This window comes from Eschrichtius robustus, chromosome 9 (genome assembly GCF_028021215.1).
Source record: "Eschrichtius robustus isolate mEscRob2 chromosome 9, mEscRob2.pri, whole genome shotgun sequence".
NCBI classification, from domain to species: Eukaryota; Metazoa; Chordata; class Mammalia; order Artiodactyla; family Eschrichtiidae; genus Eschrichtius; species Eschrichtius robustus.
In genome coordinates this window covers 21,284,593-21,305,411 of record NC_090832.1, presented here as the reverse complement: position 1 = coordinate 21,305,411, position 20,819 = coordinate 21,284,593, and the positions used below count along the sequence as shown (strand labels likewise).

Genomic DNA, 20,819 nt, shown 5'->3' with positions numbered 1-20,819 from the left:
TTATGCTTGACACAGACTTCCAGTTATAATATCCCAAGAATAAACATTTTTAAAAATAAATGTGACTTGTAGTACTTCCACTCAACACACACAATCCAGAACAGCACAAACAGCTAACGTGAATGAAACTTAGATACAAAGTTCAAAGATGTTTTGAAACATAAATGAATGAAAGACACATTCTAGAGACTTAGTGATAGCATATTAACAATGCTTAAAATAAGTTTCAATTTTTTTCTCTTCTTCTTAAAGCAAAAATGAAAGAATCACCTGATTATATCATGGTTAATATTTGTCTTTCTCTACTTCTGTGTTTAAAAAAATAAGGAGGGTATTGCATCAACTTCTACTTAACATCATTTATTATGCATATCATATTCCTACTTATAACACAGTTGTGACAGAACCTCCATTGTTCATTACACACTAGCCCCAAACTTGAGTAATTCTAATGTAAGCATGAGAAACCACGTCTCCTTTGGGGTGAATTTCCAAATTCCTCTGTGTTAAATTGAGGTCTAATTTTCCCTGTGCCTGGTTTTCACAAGAAGGTCCATTCCACCCCATGTGCTCCTTTTCAGCTGTCAATAAACAGAGGCAGTGAATTCCCCCACGGCTTCACAAAGCTAGTTAGGCAGAGCCATTCATTCCTTCAGGAAAACAGGGCATTGATTTCAGTGAGTTCCCAGGGAGCAGCTGCAACAAAGAGATCAAAGGCCCACCTCTCTTTCCCTCCATTGCTTTCATTAGGCCAGGCCCAGACAAACAGCGACAGGTTTCCTCGAGACAAGGAGAGGGCCGGCAGACCACCTCATGGTTCAATTCAAATTCATCCGTTTCCTACATTCCAGTGACAGTCCAGAATGCTAACCATGACAAACCGGCACAGTCACCCGGCGTAATATACTGCTCGCTAGTTCATCCAAGGTCAGAGGGAGAAAACAAGCGCTGAGGGAAGTCCTCCGCTTCTAGGGCCCGCTCAGCCACGATGGCCCCCCGACATTCCATAAATAAACTAGGCCCGCTCACTCTCCCTTTCTTTCTCCACCCTGCAATCCCACAAGCGATGGTCTCACTTAATCTGCAATTTCTTTCGTGTCACCATACCTAAACCACTGGGACACTCTATTCTCAACCTAATGGTTCTGCTGATGATAGGAGGTCGGCTACACGCACTGCCCTTCTTGGTTCACACCCAGTAAACTACTACCGTATGATGAACTGAGAGCTGTAACTCCTGGGGCTTCCCTCAGGCCTCATCTCCAGCGAAGGCCACGAGACCCAAAGAGAGACTCCGTTTGCATAAATTCTGTTTGCAAAACACAAACACGAACAGAGACAGAACAGTTAGCTTTTTGATGTGACCTAGGTAATCACCGAAACTGGTAATCCAAGCTCTTAAATGACAGTCTGTGGGTGAATGAGCTGTGTGTGTGTGTGTGTGTGTGTGTGTGTGCATGCGCGCGCGCGCACGCACGCACATGTGAGTGAAGAGGGTTAGCGAGGGGGAGGGGAGAACCAGAGGGACTAGGAAAGAAAGTGGATTATCCTGATTGGTTACCCACACTGAACACACAGAACTAAAAGATTTCCAAAGTCTCCACTGAATTCCGAGCTGCTGCTTTGACACCACGTTCACGACAGCCCGTAACAAAATGCGCTCATTTCATTGTGCTCCCCTCCATTTCTGCTGCTAATCCTGAGTAAACATGGGAATAGACGGGTTAAGTTTCAAAATTCCTAAACCAAAAAGAAAATAAACAATACTGGAATGAAAGGTATGGAGAACTCACTCCATGACACAGAACACAACCTTCCCACGTGCCCATCTTAGGAGCTTCGGGACTGACCTGGGGGGGGGGGTCCATTCATTGATTATTCATTTGACTGCCAAAGATGCCATTTTGTATAGGGTACTGAACAGTCCTCAAGGTAAAGACTTTCACTTTTCTCAAACTGGGACAGAAATAAACTTAGAAAATACAGAACTCCCAACTGCACAGGAAAGGTAGCGGAATTCTTGGTAGGCTCAGTGTGACAGTTATATTAGGAACCTCAAAGCTGACTCTGGCACTGATTCACTTTGGCCTCTGTGTCTCCCTACTCTTCCAAAATGGAGACAGAAACATCCGTGAAGAATTCCTTTACGAAGTATTGTGAAATAATCGTTCCTCAAAAACGATGTACTTCATCGAAGAAAGCTGGTCTTATGAGTAGAACCTCCTTCTATAATAGATCACTCTAATTCAATAGAGCTGCTTTGGAAACTCACTACAGTTCTATAAATCAAATCATTTTTTTAAAAGCACTCAGAAAATTTACTACTTGAAGAAAGGCTATGGCAAATGACGACATACACTCATCAATTCACTTATATACTTTTCAAAAGCATTTACAAAGCACTTAGAAACATCAATTTGATCTTCACCATAACCATCTGAGATAGGTGGTTTTATGAATTTCTATTTTTGAATGAGGAAAAAAGCCTCAAGAGAGGTAACAAATTGATTTGCCAAAGTCACAGAACAAGTAAGTATATGAGTCACAACTTTAAATATTGTTTCTAAATCCCATGCTGTTTCCTTTGCCCCTAGCTACCACCTCTGCATGTAATTATTCACTGACGTTCTCCGTAATTGTATTAAATAAGTAATCAGAATCTATTTCTAAGCCCAATGCATTGTATCGCTCATTCAAGGAGGCAGTGTTTAAGAGTATGGACTCTGGTGTCAGGTTCACATTCAAATTTTAGTGTCACCTTTTAGTAGTTTTGTAAATTAAGCAATTAACAATATTTCCAGAACCTCGGCTTCCTCATCTGTAAAAAAGGAATAATACCTTCTTTCATAGGGCTTGCAAAGGATAGAATTAGATAACCTGTGTAAAGCACCTAGAGCAGTGTTAGCATATAAGAAATGCTCAATAATGGTAGCTATTATCATTGATGTTGAAAATCAAACCAATATAAAACTTGTTAAAAGGGGGAAAATGCTTCCTTTTCAATAAAAAGACACAAAATTTAACTTTCAGCCTCTAGATTACATGATTTCCTCTAGCACTAAAAATTTAACACTCAAGTCTAGGATTTTATGGGGCCAAGTAATAAACCAAGATCAAACTGTCATAAAAGATAAGCTACTATACAAAACAGAAACACTAATTGGTCTTAAAAAAAAAAAAAAACCTGAGGCAAGTCCGTGGTTGCTATAAAGCAGCAATGTTGTTTTTCTGTACAATCAGTTTTACTTCTTGCCGTTTAACCATTTTAAGTAGAAATGTATTGGTGTTAGGCAGAAATTCACAGACTATTGCCACATGAAGAGAAAAATACCTAATAGGAATATTTGTTTTATGTAGCTAGTGCGTTAAAGTTTTCAAAGAACTAATACATGTCTTACTTCATTTGACCCTCATGCTACTCACTAGGAGAACATGGATTAACTTTCTAGCACAAGAAAAGACTGCCAGTGATAAACGGCAAACCTTACTTTTTAACTCCTTGTCTCATTTTTCATGACCCCTTATTGATAGATGATGGTATGTAGATGCTACAGTGCAGAGTGTACAAAATACTGTGGGAAGACAGAGACAGGCCAGTAAGTCTTGGAGAGCCAGAAAAGGCTTTGGAAAGTAGATGGCATTTATCCAACTTTTACCTAGTACACAAGCATGTCTAGAATATTCTTGATTGTTCTTGAGCTTCATGGGATTTTCTCTGAATTCTGAATATGTCATTCAGTGATTTAGTTGTCCTTCACTGCTTTTGCTGATCTGCAAACTTCAATGGATCCCCCTTTAAAAATTTTTTTTATCCAACGCTTTGATATTTAAAAAGGCAGGGAATTGAGGCCACTGTTGTTTGACTCAACACCACTTAAGGCTCCTTCTAATTCTATAGTTCTGTGATTTTAAAAAATTACTGCTCATTCTTACATTGCATTACCTACTATATAACACATCAGTTTAAATGTGCTTGTTTATCTACAGCCTAATAACACTGAGAAATTTTTTTTTTCCTTCACTACCATTTATCTCAGAAATTAATAGTTGGGAAGAACTCTGAAGAATGTCTAAGGAAGCATGTCTCACTAAAGAAACTCAGTCCATAGCTGTGGAAGTTTGATGGTTATTTCTTTCTTATGAAGGGCTAAGAATTGCCTTTTTATAACCACCTCTAATTGTCTTCTCCAACAATATGAAACATAGTTTTTAACAAAAGACATTCAGATATTTGAAAGCAATTTTAACAATCCCTTACCTTGAGCCATTAATTTGAGACTGTTCTTTCCTAATATAGATACCTAGTGCTATAAGTTTCCCTCTAAGCACTGCTATAGTTGCATCCTAATTATTTGGAAATATGTTTCATTTCCATTCAGTTGAAAATACTTCCAATTACCCTTTTCATTTATATCTCATGGGTTATTTGGTAAAATTCACCAGTGTGACCATTTGGGCCTGGGTGTTTTCTTTTTTGGAAGGTTTTTGGTGGTGGTGGTGGTGGTATTGTTTGTTTGTTTTTAACATATACTATTAATTTGATGTCTTAAATAGATATAGAGCTGTTCAGGTAATCTATTTCTCCCTAAGGGAGTTTTGGTAGTTTGTATCCTTCTAGGAATTGGTCCATTTTATCTAAGTTCTCAAATTTGTGGGCAGAGATTGTAGTATTCTCTCATTAGCCCTGTAAAATCCATGAGGTCAGTAGTCATGGCTCCTCTTTCCTTCCTGGTACTGGTAATTTATGTCTTCTCTCTTTTTTCCTTGGTTAGCCTCGCTATAGGTTTATCATTTTATTAATCTTGTTCAAAGGAACCAGCTTTTCATTTTGTTGGTTTTTCTTTATCATTTTCCTATTTTCAATTTTGTTGACTTCTCTAATTTTTATTATTTACTTTCTTCTGCTTGCTTTAAGTTTAATTTGCTCTTCTCTAGTTTCATAAGGTGGAAACTTCAGTTATTGATTTTAGTTTTTTTTCTAATATAAACATTTAATGCTATAAATTCCCTTCCAAGCACTATTTTAGCTGCATCCCACACATTTTTATAGACTATATTTTCACTTTAAATTTTTCGTGAGACTTCTTTGATGCAGCAGGCATTATTTAGAAGTGTGTTAATTTCCAAATATTTGAGAATTTTTACACTATCTTTTTGTTATTAATTTCCATTTTATTTCCACTGTAGTCTGAGAATGTATTTCGTATGACTGGCATTCTTTGAAATGTAATGTGTTCTGTATGGCCTAGAATGTGCCCCTGGGTTATTGAGAAGTGTGTTGTTCAGTTTAAGATATTTTTCCAGATACCTTTCTGTTCTGATTTAATTCCATTATGGTCAGAGAACATTCTTTGTATGATTTAAACCCTTTTAAATTAATTGTCTTGTTTTTTTTACCCAGAATATGGTCTATCTTGATAAAGTTCTGGGCATGCTTGAAAAGAATGTGTATTCTGCTTTTGTTGGGTAGAGTGTTCTAAGAACTGTCAATTAGTTCAAGCTGGTTGATAGTGCTGTTTCAGCCTTCTATATCTTTATTGGTTTGTTATCTACTTGATGTATCTGTTGAGAGAGGGTACTGAAATCTGACTATATTTGTGGATGTGTCTATTTCTCCTTGTATATACTGAAACCCTGTTATTAGGTGCATAAACATATAAGATGACTTTTTTTGATGAATTTACCACTTTATCATTATGAAAGAACCCTCTTTCTCCCTGGCAATATTCTTTGCTCTAATTTCTACTTTGTCTGATATTAATATAGCCATTCCAGGCTTTTTTTTTTTTTAACTTATTTTCTTGTATTTTTTTTGGCTGCATCGGGTCTTAGTTGCGGCATGCAGGATCTTTGATGAGGCATAAGGGATCTTTCGCTGTGGCACGCAGGCTTCCAGGGCTCATGGGCTCTGTAGTTGTGACACATGGGGTCCACAGCACGTGGGCTCTGTAGTTTGCAGCACATGGACTCTCTCATTGAGGCACGCGAGCTCAGTAGTTGTGGTGCACGGGCTTAGTTGCCCCATGGCATGTGGGATCTTAGTTCCCCGACCAGGGATTGAACCCACATCCCCTGCATTGCAAGGCAGGTTCTTTACCACTGGACCACCAAGGAAGCCCCCACTCCAGGCTTTTTTTTTTTTTTTGGCTGTGTTGGGTCTTCGTTGCTGCATGCAGGCTTTCTCTAGTTGCAGCGAGTGGGAGCTACTCTTCATTGCAGTGCATGGGCTTCTCTTTGCAGTGGCTTCTCTTGTTGCGGAGCACAGGCTCTAGGTGTGCAGGCTGCAGTAGTTGTAGCACACGGGCTCAGTAGTTGTGGCACATGGGCTCTAGAGCTCAGGCTCAGTAGTAGTGGCACACAGGCTTAGTTGCTCCGCGGCATGTGGGATTTTCCCAGACCAGGGATTGAACCTGTGTCCCCTGCATTGGCAGGTGGGTTCTTAACCACTGAGTCACCATGGAAGTCCGCAGGCTTTTTAAAAAATTAGTGCTGAAGTGTATATTATTTTCCATCCTTTAGCTTGTAACCTATTTGTGTCTTTATATATATGTTATGCACTATTTTTGAAGGCAGCATAGAGTTAATCCTTGTTGGTTTTTTTTTTTTTGAACCTAATCTGATATTCTTTGCCTTTTAATGAGAGTATTTAGATCATTTATACTTAATGTGATTATTGATATGGTTAGGTTGAAATGTAGCATCTTGCTTTTTTTTTTTTTGTATTTGTCCCACCTGTTCTCCATTCCCTTTTCCCTTTTTCCCTGCCTTCTTTTGAACTAATTTTTTTTTTTTTCTGATTTATCTCCTTTGGCTTATGACTATTTTTTTATGCTTTAGTGTTGATTTAGGGTTTATGGCTATATCCTTAACTTACTACAATATCCCTTTAAGGGATATTGTACTTCTTCACATATGGTAAAAAAACTTTAATATTATATTTCAATTTTTCCTCTCCTGACCTTTGTGCAATTATTGTCACATCTTTTATATGTTATAAACCCCAACTCCACTATTACTATTTTTGATTAAACGATTACCTTTTTAAAAAGATTTAAATTTTAAAAAGCAAAACCTTATACATTTACCCAGGTGTTTACCATTTCTGGTGCTCTTTACTTCCATTTGGTATTATTTTCTTTCTTCCTGAGGACTTTAACATTTCTTGTAGTGTGGGTCTAACGGTGATTAACTCTTTAAGCTTTTGAATGTGTGAAAATGTCTTTATTTCACTATTTTTTTTGAAAAATATTTTCATTAGCTATAGATTTCTAGGTTAACAGCTTTTTCTTTCATTACTTTAAAGACATTGCTCCACTGTCTTCTGGCTTGCTTTGCTTTTGATGAAAAGTCTGCTGTTGTTCTTTGTTCCTCTAAATTTATAGTTTCTTCGTTCTCCATTTTAAAATCTTTCTCGTTATTACTGGTTTTAAATTATCTAATTATGTTGTGCCTTGGTGTAATTTTCTTCATTTTTTTTTTTTTTTTTTTTGGTAATTGCTAGCTTTTCATTGAGCTTCTGAGATTTGTGGGCTTATGGTTTTCATTAAATTTAGCAAATTTTCAGCCATTATTTAAAAAAATTTTTTTCTGTTCCCTCCCTCCTTTGGAGACTCTAATTACACAATATTTTTGGCTGTTTAAAGTTATCCCACAGCTCACTGATGGGCTTTTTTCCCCAGGATTTTTGTGTCTTTTATTTTGTATAATTTCTATTGCTGTGTCTTCAAGTTCATGCAATTGTTCCTTCTGCAGTGTCTAGTCTGCTGTGAATCCTATCCAGTGTATTTTTCATCTCAGATGTTTATGTTGTCTCTAGAAGATCAATTTGGGTCGTTTTATAGCTTTCATGTCTTTTCTTAACAAATTTATGCTTCCTCTATTATCTTGAACATATAAAACTTAGTTATACTAATGTTTTTAATATCTTCATTTAGTGACTATGTTATTTATTAAAATCTTATTAAATTACTTAAATAAAGTCTGTATTAAATTTGTTTATTAATATCTTTATTAAATCTTTCATTTCTGAGTCTATTTTTATTGATTGAATTTTCTTTTACTACTGAATTTTCCTGTTTCTTTGCATATCTGGTAAATTTTGATTGAATGCTAGACATTGTGTACTTTACCTTGTTAGGTGCTGGATATTTTGTGTTTCTTTATATATTCTTGAGCTTTGTTCTGAGTTGGAGTTAAGCGACTAGAAACAATTCGACCCTTTTCTTTTCTATTTTAATTTTTTGTCTACGCCATGCGGCATGCAGGGTCTAACCCGTGCCTCCTGCAATGGAAGTGTGGAGTCTTAACCACTGGACTGCCAAGGAAGTCCCACAGTTTGACCCTGTAAACCAGAAGTCTGCAAATTATAGTCCACGAGCCAAATTTGGCCCAGAGTCTATTTATGTAAATAAAGTTTTATTAGAACACAGCCACTCCCATTCATTTACATATTGTCTATGACTGCTTTAACATTACAATGGCAGAGCTAAGTAGATGCAGCAGAGGTCATATTGCCTGTAAAGCCTAAAGTATTTTCCATCTGGCTCTTTACTAAAAAACTTTTATGATTCCTCTTTAATGGCTTACTTTTAAGATTTGTTTTGTTTTGTTTTTTTGGCCGCACAGTGCAGCTTGTGGTATATCAGTTCCCCAATCAGGGATCGAGCCAGGTCCACAGCAATGAAAACCCGTGTCCTAGTCACTGGACCACAAGGGAATTCCCACTTTTAAGATTTTTTATGTAGGATCAGGGCAGCCTTTAGTCTAGGGCTAATTTTGCCTCACCACTGAGGCAATACCCTTCTGAGCACTCCATCTAATGCCACTTGTATTACAAAGTTTTTCTACTCTGAATGGTGGGGATGCACACTTCCCAGCCCTACATGAGCTAACTTTCCCTTCCCAATGGTTTTTCTCCAAGCCTTGGGTAGTTCTCTCGTAAGCATGCACTAATCAGCACTCAGCTGAAGACTCCAAGGGAACCCTCTGAAGATCTCCAGAGCTCTCTCTTCTCTCTGGTCCTCTGTCCTGCAAATTCTAGCTGCTTCAACCTCCCTGAATTGCCAGCTTTATCACCTCAATTCAGGGTGACTACTGGGCTGTGTTTGGGTTCCCCTCTTACACTGTGGCCTTGGGCACATCATTTGTTTCCCTTATCTCAGGGTTAACTGTCTTATGCCACTTGTCACCCAATGTCTAAAAACCTTTGTTTCATACATTTTATGGGGTTTTGTTTGTTTGTTTTGCTAAGGCAGGATAATAAATCCAGTTCCTGTTACTACATCATGACTGAAAGTCATGGTAGAAGTTCTCTCAGTATGATATTCCAATTCCTTACATTTGCATTAATGTTTTATATTTACAAATAAGTACTGACAAATCTACACTATCTAATTTCATCCTCTCCACATTGCTAAAGTGTAGAGATTACAAAAAATGCAAAAAATTTTCTGGGGTCACATTACAGAGCAGCTCATGTCTCCTAGTCATTTTCTCTTCTGTAAAATATACGTAATTTTTTCAAAATTTACTATATGTAATGACATAAATTATAAAAGACTATCTTCTCTACAAAGTAAACTGTAAAATAATTTATTACTAGTATCTCAAGCTTATAAAACTGAGCAATATCAGATTAAAGGATTACTAGTTACTGAATGTTGCTAATGGCCAGGTCTATCACCTCAATTAATCCTCATAAGCCTCACAACTATTATTATTTCAATTTTATAAAAGACAAACTGTGGCTAAGAAAGCCTCATTAACTTGCTTATAGTGTACTTATTGGAATCACAGCCAGAATTCAAGCCAGGCTACACTTGGTTCTAAAACTTGGGCTATCCACCATTCTGTCTGCTCTTAATTTATAGCTCTTAAAAAGCACACTTCTGGGGGCTTCCCTGGTGGCGCAGTGGTTGAGAATCTGCCTGCCAATGCAGGGGACACGGGTTCGAGCCCTGGTCTGGGAAGATCCCACATGCCGCGGAGCAACTGGGCCCGTGAGCCACAATTACTGAGCCTGCGCGTCTGGAGCCTGTGCTCCACAACAGGAGGGGCCGCGATAATGAGAGGCCCGCGCACCGCGATGAAGAGTGGCCCCTGCTTGCCACAACTAGAGAAAGCCCTCGCACAGAAACGAAGACCCAACACAGCCATAAATTAATTAATTAATTAATTAAAAAAAAAAGGATAGCCTACAGACACCAGGCTTTAAAAAAAAAAAAAAAAAAGCACACTTCTGGAACTAAATTCTGATAGAACACTCTAAATCTTCAGTAACAAAATGGTATTAGGAATCATTTACTAAAAGTATCAATATCTACTCATTTTTATCAAAGAACTTCTAATCAAACAAGCACTGAAAAGAAAATGAAGTATATTCTTAGAAGACATTTCAAACCTAGTTTTTCTCCCAGTAATCCTTAGAAATATACAGATGATTGAGATTTTAGTTGCTGTTTTCACTTACCTATCTCTGTGGTCACGAGGCAACAAGAGAAGGTTGTATTAGGCAAAGTCAGTAACCGCTATACAATCCATTTTCCCTATCCCACTTTCCCATCTTTGTAAACAAAACACACAAAAATTATTACTCTCGTAGAGTTCATCTTCAAGTGAAAGGGAGACAGACAAGTAAAATATATCAGAAGGTGGTTAAAAAAATAAAGTACTGGGACTTCCCCGGTGGTGCAGTGGTTAAGAATCCACCTGCCAATGCAGGGGACACGGGTTCGAGCCCTGGTCTGGGAAGATCCCACATGTTGCGGAGGAACTAAGCCCGTGCACCACAACTACCGACCCTGCGCTCTAGAGCCCGCGAGCCGCAACTACTGAGCCCACGTGCCACTACTGACGCCTGCGTGCCTAGAGCCCGTGTTCTGCCACGAGAAGCCACTGCAAGGAGAAGCCCGCACACCACAACGAAGAGTAGCCCCCACTCGCCGCAACTAGAGAAAGCCCGCACGCAGCAACAAAGACCCAACGCAGCCAAAAAAATAAATAAATTTATTTTAAAAATAATAAATAAAGTACTGTAGCGATAGGAAGTGCTGGGAGTGTGAGGCAGGGAGAAACAGTGGTAATTTGAAATAAGGTAGTCAGGGAAGGCCTGGATGCGGAGATGACAATTTTGCAAAGATTTAAAGGAGGTAAGGAAGCAAGTCATGTGGCTATTTGTGGGAACAGTAATTGCAAAACCCCAATGTAGGAACAAGAATATTGGTATGGCTAAAGCAGTGAGTGAGGGGGAGCAGTAAAAGGTTAGGTTAGATCAGAGGTAATGGGGGCCCATATCATGTACAAGTTGATAAGCCTCTGTGAAGAGAGGCACCGGAGTCACTGGAGCAGAAAAGTAACATGATCAGACTTAAGAGTTTAAATAATTTATCTGTCTGCCATTTGGAGAATGGGTTATAGGGGAGAAAGTGTAAAAGCAGGGAAACAAGTTAGGAGGCTATTTTAATAAAAAGATGAAGGCTTTGACCAGTATGGTAGTCGAATACATGGTGAAAAGCAGTCATCTTCTAGATATATTTAAGGCAGAGCTGACAGTATTTCCTGACAGCTGGGTGTATAGGGGATGACAGAAAGAAGAGAGGATGATGGTGCCACAGAGACTATCTGAGCAACTGGAGGAATGTAGTTGCCATTTACTGAGATGAGGAAGACTTAAGGAAGAAGAAAGTTTGGTTGGAGTGGAGAGGATTAGCCATTTATACTGTAAATGTTTTCAGTGATAGAGGGGATAATTCATTTCCCAGGTTAAAAATGTTTGTTCAAATCTATTTCAAATGTTTAGATTTCACTGAGTTAAAAAAACTACCATGAAACAGGAGATCTAAATTTTTCTTCAATATGCTACAAGAAAAAGTTACAGAACAGAAATACAGCTACTCCAAATGATAAAATGAGAATAAAGCTAAATTCTCCCAATCTGCAATTCTCCCTTCATTTCATCTCATTGCCAGATTTTCACAGATAAACGAAACAGAATTTGTTATACCTCATTAGTCAAACCATTCACATTAGTGGCTTTCTCCCAGGATGTTGTGTCCCTCTTACCATCTGCCACAAGGATGTTCTAGGTGAAGACTGTGATGTCCAACAGGATGGATGTATGTGCCACCTCAGCTCCACAGATGGCACTTTGCTCCTGCTAATCATAACCCTGATAGGAAGTCACTCCAAAGAAACAGATGGCCCTAGCCCAAGATGTGTAATTCAAACTTTCTCAAAATAACTATCACCTAATGGCATGAGAAAAAGTGAGACTATCTTTAAAACAATATAAGAACCAAATAAAAAAAAGGTTTTGCTCTAATTTTTGTTCAGGTTCTCTAGAAAAATATTCTCATGTAATTAGAAAATATACAAGGTCTTCACCTTTCTTGGATAAAGAAATTAAAATATCAACTTACAAAAGCCAATGATGACTATGTTGTCAATCAGGCGGGAAAAACCTAAAAACAAAAATAAAAATTATATATTAGTTTTATATAGTAGTTGTGTGTGCATTTTTAATTGTAACTTCACTGAGATAACTGCAGATTCACATGAAGTTTTAAGAGAGATCTTTAGTATCCTTTACTCAGTTTCCCCAGTGGTAATATTTCACAAAACTGAAGTGCAATGTCACAATCAGTATATGTGTGTATATATATATCATATATATTATACAATATACTGGTCTTTTTAAAATAAATTTATTTATTTATTTATTTTTGGCTGCATTGGGTCCTTGCTGTTGCATGCAGGCTTTCTCTAGTTGCAGCAAGCAGGGGCTACTCTTCACTGTGGTGCGCAGGCTTCTCATTACAGTGGCTTCTCTTGTTGCGGAGCACAGGCTCTAGGCACACAGGCTTCAGAAGTTGCAGCATGTGGCCTTCAGCAGTTGTGGCTCACGGGCCCTAGAGCACAGGCTCAGCAGTCGTGGTGCACGGGCTTAGTTGCTCCGCGGCATATGGGATCTTCCCAGACCAGGGCTCGAACCCATGTCCCCTGCACTGGCAGGTGGATTCTTAGCCACTGCACCACCAGGGAAGCCCTATATTGGTCTTTTGAGATTTTTCCCAGTTTCATTTTATTTGTGTGTTTATGTTTACTTCTATAGAATTTTATCACCTGCAGGCTCACAGATCCCCCGACAGCCAAGATACTGAACACCACAAGGATTCCTCATGTCATCCTTTCATAAGTACACCCACCTCCTTTCCCACAACCTCCTTCTGTCCCTAACCCCTTGTATATCTATTTTTAACACTAAAATAATAACATCCATTTGTGAACAATAAGTATCTTACTCACTGTGTGTTAAGAGTCTACTGTGTAGTTGAATGTCAAATCATGAATAAGGAATTCTATTTTTCTGCATTAAAGAGTAAGTTTCAGTTTAAGGAACAAATTCTCTGAAAAGATGTTTGTTCCTCGTTACCTTAACATAGACTACTCACTTCAAAAATCAAAAGGTAAAAGGTAAGCTAAAGTAGTGACTGAACTCATAGATTTCATATTTTTAATATTTATTTTAAAATATTTTATTTTTTAGAGCAGTTTTAGGTTCACAGTAAAAATGATGGGAAGGTGGTTTTTTTCGTTGTTTGTTTTTTAAATTTATTTTGGCTGCGCTGGGTCTTAGTTGCAGCATGCAGGATCTTTAGTTGCAGTACGCAGACTTCTTAGTTGCAGCATGCATGCAGGATCTAGTTCCCCGACCAGGGATCAAACCCAGGCCCCCCGCATTGGGAGCACAGAGTCTTACACACTGGACCACCAGGGAAGTCCCAGGAAGGTGTTTTTAATTTCAAATTCCACTTGTTCATTGCTGGTATATAGGAAAGCAACCGACTTTTGTATAATGAACTTGTATCCTACAATGCTGCTGTAATTGCTTATTGGTTTTGCTACTGAGGTAAGGCTAGCCTCATTGAATGAGTTAAAAAGTATTCCCTCTGCTTCTATCCTTTGAAAGTGATTATAGAGAACCGGCATAATTTCTTCCTTAAATGTGTGGCAGAATTCACCAGTAAAACCATCTGGGCCTGGTGCTTTCTATTTTGGAAGGTAATTATTTACCTGAATTCTTGAATTGAGAAATCCTCTTCAATTGTCTATTTCTTCTTCTGTGTTTTAGCAGATTGTCTTTTAAAGAGTTGGTCCATTTCATCCATGTTATCAAATTTGTGGGCACTGAGTAGTTCATTGTATTCCTTTATTATCCTTTTAATGTCCAAGGGATCCGAAGTGATGTCCCTTCATTTCTGATATGAGTAATTTGTATCCTCCCTCTTCTCTTCTCAGTTAGCCTCATTAGAGGCTTATCAATTTTATTGATCTCTTCAATAAAACCAATTTTTGTGTCCTTGCTTTTCTCTATTGATTTCCTATTCTCAATTTCATTGATTTCTGCTCTAATTCTTATTACTTCTTTTCTTCTCCATACCTTAGATTTAGTTTGCTTTTCTTTATCTAGTTTCCTAAGATGGAAACATAGATTGATTCTTCCTTCCTAGCATATGCATTCAATGCTATACATTTCCTTCTAAGCACTGCTTTCTCTGTGTCCAACACATTTTGATAAGTTGTGTTTTCATTTTCATTTAGTTCAAAATATTTTTAAATTTCTCCTGAGATTTTTTTTGACCTATGTATTATTTGTAAGTATGTTGTTTAATCTCCATGTATTTTGAGAACTTTCCAGTTGTCTTTCTATTATTGACTCTAATTCCATTGTGGTCTGAGAGCAGATATCATATGATTTCTATCCTTTTAACTTTGTTAAGATGTGTTTTATGGCCCAGAATGTGGTCTATCTCGATGAATGTTCCAAGTGAGTTTGAGAAGAATGCCAGTATGCTTGGGTTCAGGTAAGAACCCTCTTCAACGTTGCAGACTGCTGACTTCTCATTGTACCTCACGTGTCAGGAAAAACAGCTGGCTAGTTCTCTGGCCTCTTCTCATAAAGGCACTAATCTCATTCATGAAGGCTCCACCCTCGTGATCTAATTACCTCCTGAAGCCCCACCTTCAAATATCATCACATTTGGCATTAGTATTTCAACATATAAATTTTGTGTGGACATAAACATTCAGTCCATTGTAATGACCTTATATAGAGATAAGGACAATTTAGTCATTTCTGAACAACCTCACTCTCTACAAAATCTCACACCAATAATAGCATGAGCTGGGGGAAAAGTTGGGTAGACTACTCAAAACCTATACAATTTTGTAATCAGAGAGCTAACCAAATAATAACGGGTACCTTGACCTTAACTTGGACAGCCCCAGTAGGCAGCTCAGTGTAACTGGAGAGTGCCTCAGGTAATATCAAAAATGCTCAAAAACAAAAGAATGGAAAGGCTACTGCAAGAGAAATGGCGACAAAGGGTTCAGAGATGGGGTCTCACAGCTGGGGAGAGGGACTTCACTCTAACCCTGTCAACTCAGACTCAGTTGGGTTCCGGAGCCTGCACAACTCCAGAACACTCCCCCACTCTTATTAATTTCCCACTTTCTCTACTATCTTCCAAATGACCTCCCACTCCCCACACTTGTACATACATCTCTCTGCTAACATCCCTACTTAATGCTTCACTGAGAGAGAGAGAGAGAGAGAAAGAGAGAGAGAAAGAGAGAGAGAAAGAGAGAGAGAGAGAGACACAGCGTGTTACTGGATGGAGCATCTCATCTTCCCAATGCTAAACCTACAAATTTCTCTTCCTAGCACCAAAGGTCAACCCCACCTCGCCATCCAAAGTTTTCTCTCCATTATCATCCTCTCCCTTTCTACTAGAGGTACTTCTCCCCAACACACAATCATGCTCTGGTATTTCCCAACCTTTAATAAACAAAACCTTCAATGACCTCGCATTGCCCTCCAGTTCCCACTATGTTTCCAGACTAACTTTCTCAGATTAACTTCACAGAAAAGAATTGAAAACAGATAATCCCCATTTCCTCACCTCCTATTCACTTTCCAACCCATTCCCTTGGCTCTTATCTCCACCACTCCATCAAAGGATCCTTATCAAGGTCATCAAAGCAATTCCTATTATCCTCATTTAACAAATCAGGACACTGAAGCTCAAGAGAAATTATTAGGTTGAGATAGTAAAGATACATACCTTCCCTTGGAGATAAGCAAAAGCCTAGGGCTGCCCCAAAGCACTCTTTTCAGGATATTAAACTAAGGACTTTATCTTCCAGGGACCCCCACCTCTTTCCTTCCTTATGTCACCCTCCCTGTACTAAATCTCAAGATTTACTCCTTAAAATACCTCATTACTTTTCATTATTTTAATTGAGAAAAAGCCTTTGCTTGACCTATGAATATTTTCTGTGTAGGCCACTTGGTGTATGTTATATTGATCACAACAACCTGAGAATAGGTGGGTTTATACCCTTTATACAAATAAGAAAATTTTGGCTCAGAAAGAAAAGAAACCTTCCTAATATTGGACGGTTATGAAGTAGTAGAGCTAACATTTGATCTGATCACCCAGATCCTGCTCCCCAGGCTGACTGCCCTTCATGATGGTTAGATCTCACAGTTTCTTAGTTGTTCCTATTACATGGTAACAGGGTAAGGGCATCACTCAGAGAGATGTGACATAGTCCGAATACCTCCATAAGGTCAGAAAACCTAGGACTGATATAAATTTGCTACGAGCAAACACATAAGAAACTGATTTATATATTATAATGAGGACTTTATAATAAAAATAGTAATTATCAAGACATTCAACCCAACTTTGGTGATCAGGGCATTTTCCCTTTCTAGCTCTATCTAGGAAGCTAAATTAGTAAGCACGAGAATGGTATAGCTTTACGTGCTCATTCATATCTTATTCTCATTTCCTAGGCAACACAGATAATACACTTGCTCAGCACTGTCCTTAAACACAGGCAAGAGTGGTTCACAGCAAACCCTTCCCTCTACAGTGAAAAGTCCAAGTGTCTAAGGGGACATACTCACCCAGGCCCAGACTCCCCTCCTAGACTATGCTCCAGGATCCTGGAACCATGGAATTCTTGTTCAAAGAGCTTCAAGCCTGCCACCAGGGACTGCACAGTCCTTTCACCTAAACCTGTTACTTTTTAGGACAGATCATGCCACTCTATGTGCCACACTAGGCTCAAGAGGTGGCCAAGGGGTGGCTGTTTGTAGGGGTGTGGACATAACCAAATGTGTGCCCTTCATAGTGTAGTACTGGGCCAAGAATGTGAAGAAAAGAGAAGATGGGCCAGCTCTCCCTACACTGCCATGTTCTAAAGGTGCAGAAATCTCAAGACTAAGAATTCCACATTCAAACCTGGTTTTCCAGGTCATTTGAGATCAATCTGTCAAGGAATGATAGAATATATTTTTATAGTTAGTTTACTGTCTTAAAACTTTTAACTGTTTAGAGTCACAGTACCAGTCCTTTTGTTTATACTCCTGCTTGGACTTCTCTACTCACTTTTTGTTAGGCAGGGCCATGTGACTAGCTCTGGGCTGCCAACAAACAGTTAATTACTGGCACAAGACCATTTAATATTATCTTTCCCTACCATGTAAATCGAGAAGACCAAGTATTTCAGAAAGCATACAGCTCAAGACGGTGATGCATCACAGGCCTAAGTCTGACAGTGTGGATGGAGTAGAGTCTCCCACAGATCCACAATGGATGTTTAGTGTGAACAAGAAAATAAACTGTTCTTCTGTGAAGCCACTGAGGTTTGGGGATGGCTCATTAGCACAGGTAACTTTAGCCCATCCTGACTATATAGAAATTGGTACCAGAAGTAGGATGCCTCTCTAGCAAAAACCTAAAACACATGGCCATGGTTTTGTGGTCAGGAAGCAGTGAGAAAAATTATCTTAAGAGCTGGAAAGATAGTGGCGTATCTTATACAGTGGTATATTTGGTAAAGCATTTGCTTCTGGTGCCTTGGGAGGCAGATCACCTACCTAATGAAACTGCAGCCCTCGAAGAGGTAACAAAACAAAACACTGGAAGAGTGCACTGGTTATTGGCTGCATTTGGCAAGGTATTCAAGAAAGAGATGAGCTCAAAAAAGGACTATCCAGTTTTCAAGAAGTGGAGGAATGGAGGATCAAACATTTCAGATTTGCAGTATTAAAAGAACTAACTACTTCTCAACTCCCATACTAACAGTTTAAAGACTTCGAAGGTCATAAGCCTAGGAAAATCTTTTTTTTTTTTAATTAAATTGCCTCAGGGCAATGATAGATAATGTATCCACTAAGTCATTTATATGGATAAAATGACTGAGGAAGAAGATGAGATTAAGGGTCAAGATTTCCAAAAGAAGCAAGCCAGTCCCAAAATAACTTTCTTTGGGTCAAGAAAGAGAGCTACAGGAATCCAGGCCTCTTAAAACAATGAACAAGAAGGTAGAATCAGGCCCTAATTAAGAAATATTTGTTCCCCTACATGTCATGATACCTGTCATGAGGGATTTCAAAATTGCTATGGACCAGTGACCCCAGTGTGTCTTCCAGGTTTCCCTTTTCCAATCTACTTTGGATATGTGGCATGGGCAAACAATAAACTAATACTTTTCATTGTGTTAAACCATTGAGCTTTTGGAGTCATTTGTGCTATAGCATAACCTAGCCTCTCCTGAGTGATACACAAGGCTCCTTAGTGTAATCCAAACAAGGTAAGTTAGTTAAATGATTTTAATGGACAGTGGTATCAAATGCTGCCAATCAAAGGAACCAACTTTACCATACTCTACATCTCAATATAGATGTTGAGGGCCCCAACAGTCTTTTCTGTCATCAAATCTTTCTCACTTGGTCATGTTAAAAATGCCACCAAATCTCTTGTGGAAAAAAACGTATCCAGTAGATACATGCTTTCTTTAATTATGTAAAGAGCATTTATAAGCTATAGCTATCAAATCCTGTTCTTCCTCCTGATCTAAAAAGAGATTGTGCCTTTTAAAGTAGATTTCTGCTCATATCAAATTCCTTCTATTATGTTGATTTTTTACTAGTTCTAGGATGCCTCACTATTGCTACTATATACTGCCTGTGTTTTTACCACAGTCACCTGCTTTTAACAGATTTATGATCTCCTTTTCATTTGGAAAACTTTTCTATTTACTTCACTTCATTTCCCACTTAAAAACGGGGATCTGAAAGTGACAGTTCAGGAGGAACCATTATACATCAGTCCATGCAACAAAAAGGGAGGTCAGACGCTGCCTTTACTAGAATTAGCTCTATGTTAGCTGTTCCTAAATCTTCCACAAAGATTTTATGTAGTCTTGGATCCTATTTGGCCAGTGAAGTCTGACATTTCCAATTTAAAAACAACACATATGTAATTCAGGTAATTCCATATCTTCCCAGGCAAGATATGGAAAAGACTACGTCACTTTCTCTACCTGTCAAAACAATTACAGGAAATAGGGATGCTGGCTTCTAAACAGCTGAGAGCTTCCAACATAAGATTCATGGAATAAACATGGACTTCAACATATACAACCTTTGATCAATCTTCTTCAAAATCTTGGAACCTCATGGACCAACAAGTTTCTTCTTCCTCTTTCTTATTTTAACTGAAGCAAGCATAAGAGGGGGCAGGGAATTTAGGTGATTATATTTTGAATTGCCAACCTAATAGAGGAAATCAAACGTTCCTTCTTTTACACACACACAGAGATACCACCTACTCTAATTTTTAAAAATCTGAGTAACATGTTTATGCTTTAAAACTAGAATGCTTTCCATCATCTACTCCTCCGACATTGTGGGGAAAAAAACTGGGATTAACTGAAACAGGTAAGTCACTACAAAAAAAAACAAAAATTCCTAAAGTGTACTGGCGAAATTTATAATCTACAACGTCCAAAGATGGATCTGTATTATCTTAATAATCCCAGAAAGGTATCAGAAAAATCAACAATTTTCCTATATACTGTAGATTTTTTAAACGTCACAGTGAATGATGTTCTACATCACATCCTCTCAGAATATGAACATCTTTCCCCAGATGTTTAAAAACAATTTTCTAGATTGCAGTTTTAAACATCTCTTTGATGTGACATGGTATTATCCCTAAAACATATGACACTGACTTCATGCTTCACAGAAGTACAGATAGATTTAACACAACAGCTCTACTTCACACAAGCTCTCAAAATCTCCAGCAGGAGCTAAACTAAACTAATTGCATTATGAAAACTCTGGTTATTCTTATGAAATATATGGCAGAGAGTGAAAGCAGCATGAACACTAAAGCAGCTTATATTCAGTCCCAATATTTTACTGCTGCATGCATTTCTAGAAAACCCATTGTTATGGACTGAATTGTGCCCCCCAATATTCATATGTTGAAGCCCCCAATGTGACTGTATTTGAAGATAGAGCCTTTAGAAAGATAATTAAGGTTAAATGAGGTTGAGGATGAAGCCTTAATCCAATAGCACTGGTGACCTTAGTAGAAGACAAAGAGACACCAGAGACCACTCTCTCTCCATGCACACACCCAGTGCATAGAGGATAGGCCATGTGAAGATACAGCAAGAAGGCAGCCACCTGCAAGTCAGGAAGAGAGCCTCATCAGAAACCAAATTTGCTAGCACCTTGATCTTGGACTTCCAGACTCCAGAACTGTGAGTACATTTCTGTTGTTTAAGCCACCCAACCTGTGGTATTTTGTTATGGCAGCCCAAGCAAACTAATACATCTACCCTTCTAGGATATTTCAGAGTATTTTCCCCCAGGAATGAAAAAAGGAAGGACACTTAACACTGGGTGGGTCCAAGCCTTAATTATCAAACAGAGACCTTTCGTTTCAAGGTCTAGC

General features: G+C 38.4%; 1 protein-coding gene across 2 annotated transcripts in view; it reads right to left on the bottom strand.

Moving 5' to 3' along the window:
* PLAGL1 (PLAG1 like zinc finger 1) overlaps positions 1–20,819 on the bottom strand; it is a 65,681-nt gene that overhangs the window by 33,065 nt on the left and 11,797 nt on the right. For both annotated transcript variants that reach the window (XM_068550773.1, XM_068550772.1), the window contains exon 3: positions 12,417–12,458. The gene's annotated coding sequence lies outside the window, so the exon portion shown is untranslated. The remainder of the gene's footprint in view (positions 1–12,416; positions 12,459–20,819) is intronic.